At 39.7% G+C, this 16,397-nt stretch overlaps 1 protein-coding gene across 13 annotated transcripts in view; it reads right to left on the reverse strand.

Annotated features, from left to right (window-relative positions):
- The window catches only part of PPP6R3 (protein phosphatase 6 regulatory subunit 3), a 51,739-nt gene extending 35,865 nt beyond the window's left edge, over positions 1-15,874 (reverse strand). For 6 of the 13 annotated variants that reach the window (XM_079308936.1, XM_079308942.1, XM_079308945.1 and 3 more), the window contains exons 1-2: positions 15,728-15,862; positions 1,910-2,080 (exon numbers count right to left, since the gene is read on the reverse strand). The gene's annotated coding sequence lies outside the window, so the exon portion shown is untranslated. Of the gene's footprint in view, positions 1-1,909; positions 2,081-4,284; positions 4,379-15,328; positions 15,483-15,727 lie in introns of those variants that run through there. The other 7 variants (XM_079308943.1, XM_079308940.1, XM_079308946.1 and 4 more) reach the window with 5 other exon arrangements.
- Positions 15,875-16,397: the final 523 nt, after the last annotated feature.

Below are 16,397 nucleotides of genomic sequence, written 5' to 3' on the forward strand. Positions count from 1 at the left end.
TGAGTACTATCAGCTAGAAAGATGTAAGTAGGTGTTCAAAATTCCTAGACTTAATTACAGTACTTTACAATTACACAGAGCAATCACAAAAAAATAAAAGCAGTAATAAAGAACTTTCACAGTACAGTTGCTACATTTCAAAACAAAATGTAAGATCAATTTGATATAGAATACAAGTCTCAAGTGAGTACAAAATAACATGTAGTTGTTTCTTCAGTGTCAGAACAGCCTATTAACATCACAAACCTGAAATTTAGTGGAAAAGAAATACGTCATTACTTATAATAAGCTTGTAAAGTCTCAAAGAAACTCTGTGGAAAAAAGAGCAAATAAATGGCTTGAATCTAATAGGAATTAAATAGAAACAGAAAATAGAAATGCCTCTACCTCCACAATTTAATGCATACTTCTGATACCACGCACGTCCCTTCCTAGTCCACAGGCATAACAAACTAGAAGAGATACTAAAAAGGAAACAAAGCAATCAACAATTCTTTCATGGAAGGCTGGGAGATCTTGTGCAGGCTGCACTTCCTTCCTCACAGCAGGATTTCTAGATGCTTCACTCTCTTCCCAGCCACTGCTGGGTACAGGGGGCTGCAGAGAGGGAGGTTACCAAGGATCTCTGACCCTTCTGCAAAACTGCTCTACTGTCTCCTGCAGTGGACCCCAGGCACAGGATAAAGAGCAGCCTGGAGCTTAGGCACATGAGGGGGGGGAACTAGATGATCTCCAGAGGTTCCTTCCAATCCTAAATATTCTGCCATCCTATGATCTTTTACATAATATTTTATATTTATATACACACACACACGTGCATATACATCCCCTTTATAACTGAATGCCCCAATAATCAAGAGCTTTGACATGCTGAAGTATATAAGTAAATCCAAACTAGTTAAAAGTTTACTCCAAGACACCAATCCCCCAAAATTCAAAAGGTCATAATTGTTCAACAGAAGTACAAAAATCAGGTGAAATCTACAGTCTACAGTGAATTTACAAGAGCAATTTTATACCGAGCAACAACTATATCCTCATCAATTCCTACACTATCTCAAACCACAAGTTATTTAACAAATAAAGACCTTAATTACCTGCAATAACTACAAATTAAGACACTAATCTCTCCTGCCTAAGTAGAGAAGATGAATAATTTTCTAGTAATTCCACATCAACTGCCAATTAAAAATTTAAAATATTCACTGGTCACAGAATTCAGTTAGATTTTTCCTATTCTGAATTCTTCCAATTAGCTTCAAAACAAAGAAAATAAAGATATCTTTGCACTAAGAAATGCATATGATTCCATAACAATATAAAATGCAAGCTCAACCAATGCATAGCTACCCAGAAGACAATTTTGCACTAAAACATGAAGTACTAAAAAATTTAATTACAGACGACAGTATTACTTCAATATAATAATCTATAAATCACTCATACCTACAATACATCAGCTCATGAACACATTTGCTTTGAAACTCTTTCAAAAAGGTTAGGCAGCAGATACACTTCCTGGCACAAAAGCAAAACAGTGTAAAAGAAACAGAATATCCACAACAGTGCGTCTGGAACACCCCTGATTGTCACAGTAAACCAAGCAGGGTGGAGAAAGAAGATAAGAGTAAGAGTAGGGAAGTTAAAATACAAAGTTATAATCAGCCAGCTAGAAAGTAGTCAGAAAAACACTGCAAGAGAAGGGAAGACACGGCCACAAAGCCTGAACTGAAGAAGAAACTGCAGCTTAGAAAGCGGCAAATGTGAACCTATGAAATCAGGTGATTTTAGCAGACATCAGAGACATGAAAAGCTTAAAATTTAAGTGGTTTCTGAATGTTTTAGGATAAGGCTTTATAGATGAAGAAGTAAAATCTACTGCTGTAGGTGAAGTTTAATAGTTTCTTACCTGTTAAACACAAAAGTTTTTAAAAGTTAAAAAATCAGAACGTTTTGTATTCTCTCAGGCTTCTTGCCCATTACAGGGTATCCTGGCAACAGCAAAAAAATCTTTCAATCTACAGTACTAGCAGATTAGCAGGACTGAATTAGCATTGAATTAGATGAAGCAGATTTCTTCCTACAACGACAAAAAAAATTGTATAATTTAATAACGTTAATAGGTTCTATTCAATAGCTTGACAACTGCATGAACACTAAGGACTGTTTTGCAACAAATACAACACGTGAACAGAGGAAGGAAACAACTTGCTAGGAAGAAAAGTGTCAGTTCAGCAGAGCATACACTGAAAATAAAATGAAAAGGCAGCATGTCATCTGAAATACTTATTTATTTTAAACCAGTTTTAACATATCCCTCTATTTTTTGGAGTCAGAGGAAGAAATTATTTTGTGTCACTAAAAAGAAACTGCATTTATAATCTGCTCTTCACCGAAATCTAACACAAATCCAGACTTTCTAAAAAGAACTATTAGCAATTTCCCATAAAGTAACACCTTCAGACCTGGAAGACCTGAAAATTCCATTACTAGAGCTTTCTGCAGTAGTTTTTTTACTATCTTCATAACTATTCCCTTATATTAATGTAATTTATCCACAACCCTACACAGAAATAAACTAAGAAGCATTAAGAATGCCTGTTATGTTGGCACGAGCTTATAAAGAATTCAAGACAGTTTCAATCTGAAAACAGGTCAACTTTGCAAAAACCAACACAGATCACATCCAGGCTTCCAAAACAACAAGCTGAATTAAGACAGCATTCACTCACCATTATGAAAATCTCTGCTTTTGATAGTTTAATGTTACTTTGCTTTACACTGGAAGAATTAAAGAGCTCTATTAGGTATCCTTAACTGGCTTCAGACTGACACTTACCTGTCCTTACTGTCTGTGCTCTAGTCAACAAACACGCAAGAAAAAGCATCCTACACACTGATTTTGATCCTGCATCCTGATTTTTCTTTCCAATTAGCCATTTGTACTACTTGCAGGAAGAATTTCTAACACAAAAATTCACCTCCACTTCCTAGCACTTTGAGGGGCTATTTGATTTTGTTTATAACACAGGTTTCAAGCAACACAATACTTTCATTTCTTTTGGGAACACTGGTAATATAGTTTATGGAAAATAAAGTATAAGCAACTAAGAAGGGTAGCAAAATTAATGCCATATTTATTAACCGAGGTCAGTGACTACCTGGTATTGGCTGAGCAGCTCTGCTATCAGTTTGTCACAAATATATCTTGAATTAAAAAACCCAAACTATTCACCTCAAAAGCATTTCAAGTATTCTGCCAAAGAGAATGATTTCCATTTTACACCTTCCATGTTAAAGATAAGGAGCTGTGTCGTCAAAGCTGGTTTTTGATCTTTGCAGGTGATTTAACAGATGGTCTCTGTCAACTTAAGGATCACAGATTCAAAGAATATCTTGGGTTGGAAATGACCTTAAAGATAATCTCTCACGTTATTTCTCACGTTATTTCAGTAACCATCATACATATGAACTGAAGCTCAGCAACACACTGACCACAATTCTCTTAAAGGTCTTTTAAACATGTTTTTGTACCTGCAGACCTTCAGGTTTCCATGCCTGACAGATCTGCCAATCCCCTGTGAGTCAAGTGATGAACTAGAGCAGAAAAAGTAAACACATTTTCTGGACTCAGTTCACTTTACTGAAGTCTTCTAGGTTATTGTTCCTGCATTTTAGAAGTGCTGTGTTCCAAAGCAGAACTCCAAAAAGGGAGAGAACATCACTTCTTCAGTTATGTCATGTGGAAACAAAGTAAGAGGCCTGCTTAGCTTAATGTACTTTCTGAAGAGCTTACACACTAAGATCCACAGATTTCAATTGCTAGTAGAATTACCCAAATGAAAACCACTATCATTACTCCCCTTACGAGGATGTCTTTGCTATTTCTCTACTGCTTTCTGTTTAAAGACTTCAGTATCTAAACACCATTGTGTAGCACCAGAACAATTGGCTTCTGAATTCAATACAGTAGGATTACATAGTAAATTAGAGACACCAGTGTAATCAAAATTAGCAAGATACCTGGAATGCATGTATTAAAGCACACCCTGTGAAAGGTGTGACATCAGAACCCTGCTCTGGTCAATCAGGACTTTTTCAGTCCACCTCAGAATCTGCTAGAGCAGAGAGGTTGGTCTGAAGACTTACACTTAGTGGTACATATGGCTTATTAACTTAGATTGCTCCTCTCCACAGAGGTATTGCATCATGAAAAAAGGGACAAACCCCCACCCCCAAAAGGACAGGAGTCCTTTCCATAAAATACTGTAAAGAAAGAATCACCTGACTGGATGAAGTTCAAGTCAATTTAAATCTGACTTTCCTAGATCCAGGGATGGTTTACATTCAGCAATAGTTCTGCCAAGTTAATACAGTCCTGTCATGAAGAAGTATCAAATGATGGAAGGTCAAAGCCTTAAACCTGAAGGCAACATGCAAAGGCAGGATGGAAGTATTTGTGAATTTGTATTTGTATGGAAGTATTTTTTATGGAAGTATATTTGTATTTGATGGAAGTATTTGTGAACTGATGGATTACATTCAAACACAAAACTATGAAAACTCATCACAACCAGGACCACACCCATGTTCATGTTTATCTGATATACCCAGAAAATAAAGCAAGGCACAACTACCCAGGGTAGGATCCATCTTCACATGAAATGCAATAGCAGGGCAAAGACTGTTTTAATGTTACCTAACAAACTTCCTTCACACATTTTTAGGTAAGAGAAGTCAACCACTATGTGACCAATTGCCATAAAGAGGACTAAACTAATTTTATTAATGCTGCATGAACTGGCCATGTCTGTTTCTAAAACCATTTCCATGCATCTCTATTGGCCCAAATACTGAAACCAATCAAATGTCTACTAACAGAAACCAATCCAACATTTGTGCATCCTGGCTAAAAAGTGCAAGAACTGCAAGCTCCTGAATAGTGCTGCTCTTACAGTAATTCACTGCAGGCATTACCTTACATAACTTCATATATCTGAAATAAAGTTGTTACATAAGCTTGACAAACCCACTAGCAGAACACCAGCATCTCTTCCAGAAAGAACATAAGGGTCTGGACTACAATTTAAAAAGGGAAGCACAGGGCATGGGATGGTTTAATTCTATCACCTCTCTGGGCCACAAGTGCAAGAACTTTTATGCAACAAACATGAAAAACAGCTGAAGCACAAAATAGTAGAATCTTTTCCCTTCTTCTACTTGCTTACTGGCCCAGAAAGATCCTCCAGAGAAATCACAGCAATACAAAACTGCATAATGTAACATTTAAGCATAGTGCTATGAAATCATAATTTAAGACTCAGCATTGGTCCCTATCACACCTCTCCAAATGTCAGGTAAGAAAAATCAAAGTAATGTACACTCCTTAGAACACTTGTGTTACCACACAATCAGGAACATCTCTTCCCAAAAACCCCTCAGACAGACAGTTCTCGAAGAAACTAGACCTGAGTGTTGTCCACAACCATCAGTTTGGTAATGGTGAGAGCTGAAGGGCCAAGACATGGCTGCATCTGAACTAGTCTAGAATTCTCATTTATGCACTGATTAAGTTTATAGAAAAATCTTCAGGACAACCAAGGCAATTTTGAAACACTAAGAAGCATCTCACTTAGATCAGAACTTGAACTTTGAATGCTTTGGCTATCAGTTCCCAACACCTTTCTTAGAGGATACATTTGTTTGCTGAAATGCCACCATCCACACTCAGAATGAGGATAAGGACTGAGATAGTCTCTCACAGGAGTTTAGGATGCTAAATTAGCTTATGCAAAGCAGCTTTGTTTTACCTCTTGCTGTGCAGTCACCCTCTGTTGGCTCCCCAACACTGATGAAACTTCTACTAAGACACTTCCAAATGAAAAAACCTACATCAAAAATGGCAAATGCAGAAGGAAGAAGGGAAAAGAGTTTTTCTGCCATGTCCATGGGATGAAATACTTCAAAGGGTCCATCAATCACTGGGGCCAGTGCAGCCAAGGAAGAGGGAACACACCATTAGGGACAGTGCAATCAGGATCTGACTCTTCCACCTTTGCCCTAAATTATAGCACATCAAGCCTGCTCAGGATTACAGAGTAAAAACTCCCCTGATCTGATAAATAAGACAGATGATGCTGAATTTAGATAATTCAGCATCAGTTCTACTATTGTCTCAACCAGCTAATAATTTGCAACTACATGAGTCCTGAATTCCTGTAGTACTACTCTGGAATTGCAGAAAACCTCAGTAACACTGACTCACTGCTTTAGCAGTAAACTTACCTTTTTGGTTTGAACATTTTAGGAACAACTACTGTAAATTAAAGACACAGCCTGAAGTTGAAAGACATGAATTTCATCAGAGGTTTCTTTTATAAGCATGTGTTTTATTCTGTTCACTGTATCAGTTCAAAGACATCATACATTTGGATTTTTTTTCTCAAGTTTATCCTCCTATTACCCTTGTGGATTAGGCCTTGAAAGTTGGACATAAATTTTGAGGCACATGAAAAATACATGGAGGTAAAAGAAAGCTACTTCAGCAACTTCTAACCAGGACACCAGTGTTCCTTCTGTATAGACAGTGCATTCATGTCTATTATTTGTTTTATTTTTTTCATGCAAAATCCCAGTCTTGTTAAAAAGAATACTCAAAGATCATTTGCAGCTCAGAAATAAAGTCAGCAGCTTCTTGGAGCACATCAATGTTTTGCCTCCTGAATCTCCAGACAAATATAGCTGCAGCCAGAACAGAAGTGGACTCTTGCATGAAGATAACAATTTCAAAATTAAATCCAAAGCTTCTTGCTTAACTCTTCACTTTCATTAAAGCTTTCTGGGACCTGTTGTTCAGGTAATCTGAATTTTCATTGCAATTTACATGAACTGCACTAGTTAAAGGCTGTGGGCAAGAATATGTTCCTGGTTTTCCTCATACTGAGCTTTACAAAGCCACTCAAATAAGTTTTGACAGCTGCAAGCTCTCAAGTTCTTATATCAAGAAATGCTACCATACCCTGAAAAAATTGACAGAACTATTCAACCCACCCTACATGCATACAGAAGCTAAATATTCCCTTAATGACATTATCATACACATCTTTTTGCTTTCAAAAATGAAAGAATCCCTAACACTCTTCAAAGAGTGTTCAAATACAAAATAATGAAAAGTTGAAGATATTTCTTCTTTTGATCTTTAAGCAAGTTAAAAGATCTTTTATTTTGATTTGCTCATGGGCAAGAACTACAAAATTGACTTGATTTACCAAAGAGCTTAAGCCCCATCTACATGTTTTTATACAATACCAGCATTTTCAAGTTTACCAATACAATCCCAAGGACAAAAGTAGAAAAGTTTTTCCAATGCCAAGCAAGAGAAATAAAACACAGAAGCAGCACCTAGTTACAAGAGGAGTGATGCTACTTTAGCATATTAATTTCTCTAGATTTTGGTACCTGCATTTAGCAAAATGCTTTCATGCCCGAAATATATACACCTGAAATACCTGGAATCTTCCCCAGCCCAGTGCCAATGGTACAGCTTTATTTGAGTCTTTTACCAACAAGAACACTACTTTCCTTCACAAAACATACCCTATACACTCTGGGAAAACTGTCCACAACAGTTTCCCCACCTCTGCAGATATCCTGAGGATGAAGCTAAGTACTTAGAAAAGAAAAATATTCTAATACATATGAAATGTCAATTAAGTACTTGATGCCAAAGTCAGATTAACTTTTCACTCAAAGACTAAGACAGCTGAATAGTGACTCAACATCCTCCTTAATATAGAGTGCTACGAAGACAACTGTTCAATGTTACTCAAACAATGAGCATTAAAAAAGCATGACCAGTTTGACTTTCCTGAGTCATCTTAGAAAACTAAGAAAATAATGCCTTGAATGAGAAGATTTCTCCAATTATCATCTAAGTTTAATGAATTACCATCATTTTTATTTAGATACATGCAAAAATATGTTCCAGAAAAGAAATTAGAAACCCAGCAAAATAATGAAACTTCAGTGCAAAAAGCCTTCCCAGTGAAGTCTGAAGTGGCTATTAGCTAATGCTATCTTTCTTTCCCGTTCCCCAGTCCCACAGACAATTTATATTTTGGAGACTCCAGTAACATGAGTTTTGCAATGCTGTGCTTTTACAAACCACACACAGAGAGCAATCACACAACATTTTTTTTAGGCACGAGTGTCTCTGGTGTCTCAACTGAACAGAATTAATGCCTCCACCACAGAACTCTTCTATCTTGTTGGACAACAGTACAAACATCAAGGCCGCCTAACAGAATAAGACACTTCTTCCAAGTACAACACTCACCCTAGTTTAATGAAAAAAAAACCAACCCAACCTGAAGTTCCATTAAAAAAAAGCCAAAGCTATTTTCTCTGTGATCTTTAAAATAATCTTTTTAAAACTCTACGTCAATGCTTCTCTCTGCAGTATCAGAGAAGCAGATTTGTTTGAGTGCCTTTCAGAATTCTACTGCAGTCACAAGTGGGAACTATGGGGCAAGTCTGTCTCAAAGATTTAGCAGTAGTTCTTAATACTACTGTTTCCAAAGAGTGATTAGTCTAAATTTTTACACTGAAGTCATCATCAGTTGTGCAATACCATAAGGACACTAGTATGTACTTGCAAACAGAGTTTAAAAAACCCATTCAAGCAATATGCCACAGTTAAGGGACACAGTGTTCTTTTGAAATGACCCTTTCTTCAACCGGCTGTTTTCTCTTTCATTTTCTTTGTGCCCTTTCAAGAGAGGGCTACCACACAGTAACTCACCACAGTACTTTCAGCATCCATTCCTTCCTACAAGTTTTCTCTTAACAGTTTTCTCCTGCTCAAGAAGAACCTCAATTCTCACCAAGTGTTACTTTACTAACTAGGAATTACTGAACACATATTGTTAAAACTAATCCAAATGCAAGACTGAAAACAGCACTGATAGGTTATAGCTACACAAAACTACAGTGATACTTCTGTGCCCTATGCCTACTCAAGGGATTTAAAGCATAAAGTTTCAAAGAAACCAAGCTATTTAAAATGCAAGCTCAGAATTTAAAATGGTATTTATTACAGCATTACATGATAGAGCCCTAGAGAGAAATCCCCTGCTGAGCCAAAGACTAAGAAATCAATTTACTTAGGACCTAAACTTAATCTTCGATCCTTTTCACTACCACTTAGGGTTCCACACAGACTTATCAAGACAGTCCTATTACATTCCAAAAAATCAAGTTACTGCTATGCAAAGTGGCACAGAAATTAACTTGGTTTGAAATGCCTTGAAGTCTATAAACAAGACTTCTTTCTTAGGTGTTTTCACTCAATGCTCACAACCTAGATAATTTTGCAAAAAATTACACATCTGGATAACCTATAATCCCTTCGTCTTATGAGGATGAGATCAGTACCATATTACAAAATTTTACTGTCCCTATAAATAATTTCATTTCTGGTTGCATGGGGCTACAACTTCAACATGGGAGGGGAAAAAACCCAACCCCACCACATTGTCATCTCCAGCCTTATGGCTTGGAGCAAGTTAAACTTCAGAATTCCCAAGTCCAGAAGAGGGGAAGATTGGACCAGTGCATTTCAAAGAAAAAATTTTTGTACAAGTATTAACATCACTGCTTTCTGTTATGCCCTAAAAGGCATCCACCATGAAAAACATCTGCCAGTGTTCCCTATAATAAATAAATAAATATATAAATAAGTAAATACATAAACCCATGGGTTTTTCAGACTTAGAATAATTTTTCCACTAACACCCTCATATATAAAAGATTCTGAATTATTCTTGTATATCTTCAATATCCTCTCTCTCCAGTTCCAATCTGGGCAACTAAATTTCCTAGTCAATATCTCAGGCATTAGGGAGTAATTTATATTTATAACTTACATTTTTTCAAATAATAAATTTTCACTTTTGAAGCAGAGCATGAAACCTAAGTGTAGCTGGAACTCAGTTCACTTATGTTAAAGTTCTTTGGATTTTGATCTCAAAGTAAGTCATATTTAAGTACAGCAGGAGGGCATACTGGATGAGACAGACACAGGAAAAAAAGTGCCAATCTATGACTGAAGTCATATTAAGACAACTGCACCTGGTCCAACTACTGAGTAATTAAAGCAATCAAGCATTAGTGGGTTGAGAAGTAGTAAGTTCAGTCTTCAATTACATACTACTCGTATCAGAGAAATTTATAAACTTTTATATTGTGACTCTAGAAGATTGCCTTAGCCCTTACAGTACAGGCAAGCAGCCTGAAAAGACACATTTAGTTTTTTACACTGATCATTAAGAAATGCAGATCTCTCATCAATGTTACCTTTACCATCTCCTTTATCAAGCAAATTTTACTAAATGCTCTGTTTAATGGACACATTTTTGCTATTTAGATGTGGATTAAAGTTGTAACAAAGAGCCCATCATCAGCATCAAGTACACACAGAGAAGGATCTTTTGATGAATGTTTGCTTGTCACAGGAAAAAGGAAGAACTGACACTTGATGGCCAGCTCACTGTACCCTCTACAGCTGTCCCTCACAGACAGGAAAAGACACCTACATGTCATTACCCCTGAGAGCTGCCATGAGCAGTCACAGACTCCTCCTTGTAACAGCCAGAAAGGACACAGGAACACAAACATGGCCGAAGGGAACAAAATCCCTGTGCTGGTGCAACTTGTAGGTGCACTTCCATCTAGACTGACCAACAGGGACATGAAATGGACCTTGAGCTCCTACAGAAAGGAGATGGAACCCATCAGTAGGAAGCCCCCTTAGGTAAAAGTGAGTGTGTTCCAGCCACCCCCCACAGCTTTGTTTCAGCTGTCTTTAAACTTCCCATCCTTTTCCAGGAAGTTTGATGACAACAGCTAAAATTGTCAAATGTAATCTACTAGTTCTTATTTTCTAGAATGCTTAGCTTTCAGTTATGTGGACATTCAGCAAGTCCCTCAAGACAGTAGCAGAAGAAATAACATTAATTCAAATTCTGCATTTCAAACCAGACCTAAAATTTACAGCTGAACTCTTAAGACTGGGAACTGGTCAAAGTAGTAGGTATATGGTAAGCAAGAACAGAGCCCTACTTCTGCAAATCACAGAAAGAACAAGTCTTTTCACCAATACTAACCTATGATTTTTGCCTCAATGAAATTTAGAGTAATTGAAAAAAAAACCTCCCCACACAAAACCCTTCCCTTGTTCCCGTCCTCCCCTCGCCTCCACTAATATTGGAAACACAAGATTTGGTTTCCACTATACAAAAAAAAGCAAATAGCATTGTATTTTCACCGTTTCTATGAGAATCACTAATTGTATAAGCACAAAGATGCAGAAATCCACCCTATGGAGGCAGTGCCTTACACTCCTTTCACCATGCAAACAGTACTGAAATAATACCAACTTGAAGCAAGCAACTTGAGAGGATCTGCTACTCCCTTGTTTTCTGCTCTAACAAAGGCTTAAACCAGTTACAATACAATGGAAAATGCAATCACACCTGCACTAGCATTGCCTACAGCCACCGCATAAAGCACTACTTGAAGCTTTTAATCTATCAATTAGGTTACTCCCACAAGAGAGAAATGTGCAACACATAACTGTGGATTAGAGTCTTAGGCTTTGCTCTTCTAAAGCAGCATCATGTACATTTACAGAATAGTTAGGAAATAATGGGATTCACTTCAAAAACCCACAGCAGGAGTTTAACTTGCACAACAGAAATCTTATTTTATATATTGGTATCCAGTTAGAAATCCTGCCAATGGTCACTCAAGAAGAGAACTCACCCACTGTGTAACAGGGATGGGAGGCCTGGGATTCACGTCTGTAATTAACAATCAGAATGCTTTTAGTATTGAAATAGATATTCTATAGCCTATTTAATTAACTCAGAAACTACTTTTTACTTAAAGATTTGAAGTTTTTATCCTCCATCCCAACTGTGCTTTGTCACCAAACTGGAAATCACATGGCCATCTCCCAAGCCTTACCCAGGATGGGCCTGGGTATCCTAAACAGGCTTTAGAGATTTCCTCTTGTTTAAAAGCATCTTTTGGCACAGGTGACAAGAGACAGCCTATAGTGCTCCTGTGCTCATTTTCAAGAGGACCCAGTGGACACAGGCCAGAGACCACTAGGCCATGTACTCCACCTTCTGACAGACACACAACCTAAACTGCATAAATGTTTGGAACCATCCCATTCAAAACGAAATCAGACAAAATATTAAGAATATTCCAAGGAAACGAATCAATCCTCAAATCTTACCATTGGGCAGTTTCTGCTTGTACACACATTTTTTTTTATTCTGCTTTTCTACTTTCCTCTCTTTCATTAATCAAATCCCCACTATGCATTTCCCAGGCACTCTACTCTGCCATTTTGCCAACATGCCTAACAACATAAATCTCCCCTCCAGTGGAGTGTTACAGCTTCACTAGTCCATAACACTGTATGCTGAGGTGCTTTCACTATTCTTTTCCACAGCTGGCATGCAATATATCCCACAGATTTGTCACTGAGCATTTCAAGATTAAGAGGAAAAGATACATCCATTTAATAGAATTAAGGGATAACTGTATGAACTAACAGCAAGAAGGAAAAAAAAGTCAAGGAGTTAGGAACTTTTTCACCTATTCTAAATCACATACAGCTTTTCAAACATGCTTCTTGATATGTTATATAAGCTATTAAATAATCAAGAGTCACAAAAAGTCTTGTATTTCATACCAACAATTTTTTTGCCAATATTATGTGAAGAGCTACTCCATAAACAGGCAAGCTTAAACCACACGTCCTCCCAATCTTCTCAAGTCAGTCTATTCCACTTCCTGAGAAGTGTCCCAAACTAGCTATAAAGCTACATATAATATCCAAGACTAGAAAAATATTTTACTTCAGTTGCCTAGTAGCATATAGTTTCTAAAACAGATGCTGGCACCCTGACACACTACAGAAACAATTAAACATGCTATGCAGAGTTTTCAGCATGATTTTTATGTTCTCTGTGTATCTTCTCCTTGATCGTTCAGGCTTGCTTCCCACCCCAAAAATATCAGGACCTCTAGTTTCTCAAGTTTTTTGCTCTTTCTTCCAACTTACCAAAATAAGAAGACATAAGCAAGATATTATTTCTCATTTACCCATATTTGTTTTATTATTGTGAAAAGTTTTGCCAAAAACAATGACTCTACATCTTGCTCCAAGTACAACCCAACCAGACATCTGGTCTTCTAGAATTTGGCTGTTAGATATTGAGATAACAGAGAATTCCTAAACCTGCCATATGAGATAGCAGAGCACACAGAAAGCTTAAGGATCACAGGCAAAGGTGCTACTACAAAAGACTAATCTAAAGGGCACACAATGTGCTGAAGCCATCGTACCTTACCACAGAAAGAGACTACTCATGCTCATACCAGCACCTCTTCTGGCCAAGCACAACAGCCGTGGTTTCCACCACAGTTCAAAAGGTCATAAATTAACTCACCCAAGAAAAGTGAATACAAAATCTCCCACCTGCAACGATGTCGTGCACTATGCTGAAACACTGAAGCTAAAAAAATGGCTTATTGCAACATAGTTACAGAGTAATCTTTAACTGTGGTGTTAAGTACATACTTACAAGGCTTGTTAAGCACTTGGACAAAATAGCATATTAATGGACAGAAAGGAGAGTGCACCCAACACTTCTTCAACACATTTCTCCCTTCTGACTGTCCCAACCTCCTGACTGGTTGGTTTTGAGCCAGCTCTTTAGCATTTCACAGTACATGCACGTCAAGCTTAAGCTGAGTAAATAAGCAAAGATGTTGAGCCATAACAGAGTTCACTCTCTAAACATCTGCCAATATAAAAGCTACATACACAAATTTCTGCTCTAATACTGCTAATTTCAGGCTCCACCTACTAATTCACTTGAATTTCACTCTTGGAACACAATCTGATTCTCTGAGTGGTACACAGGCTGTAGCATCACCTCCCTTAAGTGCAAGACAGAAGCACTAGAAGGAAAAAGTCACTTTTGCTCACTTCAGAAACTCAGCAGAAGGGAGCAGCTTACAGGCAATATTGTGAAGAGGCACATAAACTGCTCAGTATCTTTAATTCCATAAGGGAACAACAGCTAGTTGAACTGTATTTTTTAAAACAATGCAAAGCTGGGATGCTTACAGCAGTTTACATACAAATCTAACTGGCTTGTAAAGAAGCTGTAATGCACTACACTGCTTGAAGGCATTCCTGTTAAACAGGTTGCTTTTCCGGAATTTCTGAACTACAGCTTTCACTTAACTCAGTGTTTTCCTTGGTCACTGTAAACAGACCTCATCTGCCAAAATAGTATTTTCAAGTAGTTTTAAGAAAATAACTTCCCTTATTAACTCAAGATAGCGCCAGATTCAATGCCTATACATTTTGGTTTTGAAACAAAGAACAAATAAAAAGAATTCTTATGTTCAAATAACATCACAGATGGACAAAACAACTAACTTCAGTGAACCTAAACATGTACTTAAAAATAAAAACTGTCAAGAAAAACACGTAAAGTGGATAGCATTTCTGCATGGTGTCTCATTAACAATGTACATACTGAAAGGCATTTCTGCAGTGTTTTTTTCCTACTTGTATAATAGAGAAACTCTTACAAGCTTCAGTTAGTCCATGTCTTGCTACTGAAAACATAAATAACACAGAGTTAAGTAATCAGAGTCTTATTTGAATGTCTGTTGGGCTGGAAATAGACCATTCAGTTCAAATAACTGAAGCAATCTTTCTGGAACACAGAAACAGAGAGACTTCCCATCTTTCAGCACCCCAGAAAAAAAGCAGGCAGATATTTGTGTAATGCAGAAACACACTGCACTGGTAGAGTACATTTAGACTCATTTCACTGAAGGACATTTAAAACCAAAGTAACATCACCAGCAGTAAAACAATGTTTCATTTTTAAGTTGTCAACATCTCAAAGGATCCCTTCCAAAAGCTACCCACCTACTCCTAAGTTTTCTCCACTCTTCCACTCAGAACATTTTTTTTAAATAGCAACACACCCATTCAAAGTATCCTACTGTACTGTTCCGACTTAAACAACATTTATGCTGACAGAAATGATCTTTAGCCTCAATTGCACTTATGTCATACAAGATAGTCTCACATGACACTAAATAGACTAAAACACTAATTCCCTCTTACACTTTGGAAAGTCCTTAGCAACCAACACAAAACAAAACCAGAAAAACTGGCAGGTTCTAGGTGAGATTTTGCCAAACATATTTAACAGCAGTTAAAGCTTACCCAAACACTGCTACGCTCTTAAAACATAATAGTTGGGAGAAGCTGCCCTGTTAAAGCCCCAGAACAGGCCAGCGGTGCCGGCAGAGAGCCCCGCGCGGCCGCGGGGGCAGAGGCGGCGGCGGGCAGGGAGCGCTCCCCGCTGCGGCCCGGCCTCCAGCCGCGCCCCGGCCCCGCACCGCGCCCCGGCCGCCCCGGGCCCCGCGCTGCGCCGGCGGGAGGCCGCGCACCACCGCCCCGGCAGCCCCGGCAGGCCCGGCCCGGAGCCGCCCGAGCAGCGCCCGGAGCCCCCACACGGCCGAGAGCGGGCGCCAGGCCCGCGCCGCCGCGGAGGAGCCGCCGCCGGAGCGCTGCTCCCCTGGAAGCGGCGGGGCCGAGATCACGGTGCCGTCCCGGCCGTACCTCGGCAGCGCGTCCCCCGCCACAGGCCCCGGGTGCCTCCGCTCAGGCGGGAAAACCTCCGCTCGCCACCATCACCGACGCTCCAAGATGGCGGACATGGCAGCTCCGGCGAGCCCTCCTCTGCCTCCGCCCACCTGCCAATCACCTCGCCCCGGCACCGCCCCGCTCCCCTGTTCGCGGCCTCCTATTGGGCGCTGTGCGGAGCTAGGCCTCTCACTGGCCGCCTGGCCAACGTCACTCACCCGCCTGCGCGGCTGCCACAGGGCGGGACGCGGATGGCGGCGGGTTCTCGTCTCCCCGTTGGCCATTCAGTGCATGGGGCGGGTGCACCTCGATTCCCACCTTCCCGGCCTAGCAACAAGGCAGCGTCACGCTGACAGGCGTCTCCCTCGGCCAATAGAGAAAGCAGATTCCTTTTAAAAATAAACCCGTTCCGTCCAATCCGGAGCCGAGGCGCTCGGAGGCCGCGGCGGGGGGGGCGGGTGCCAGCGGTGGAGTCCGTCCCGCAGCTTCACGCGCCGCGCCTCGCCATTGGCCAGCGCGCAGGGCCACGCCCCCGGGGCGCGCGCGGGCGCCAAACTGCCTGACAACAGGGCGGCGGCGCGCGGAGGGCGCGGGGGGGGCCGGTGCCGGTGCCGGTGCCGGTGCCCGCGTGGGGTGCGTGAGGGGG

Source organism: Erithacus rubecula, assembly GCF_903797595.1.
Source record: "Erithacus rubecula genome assembly, chromosome: 6".
In the NCBI taxonomy this organism is placed as follows: domain Eukaryota; kingdom Metazoa; phylum Chordata; class Aves; order Passeriformes; family Muscicapidae; genus Erithacus; species Erithacus rubecula.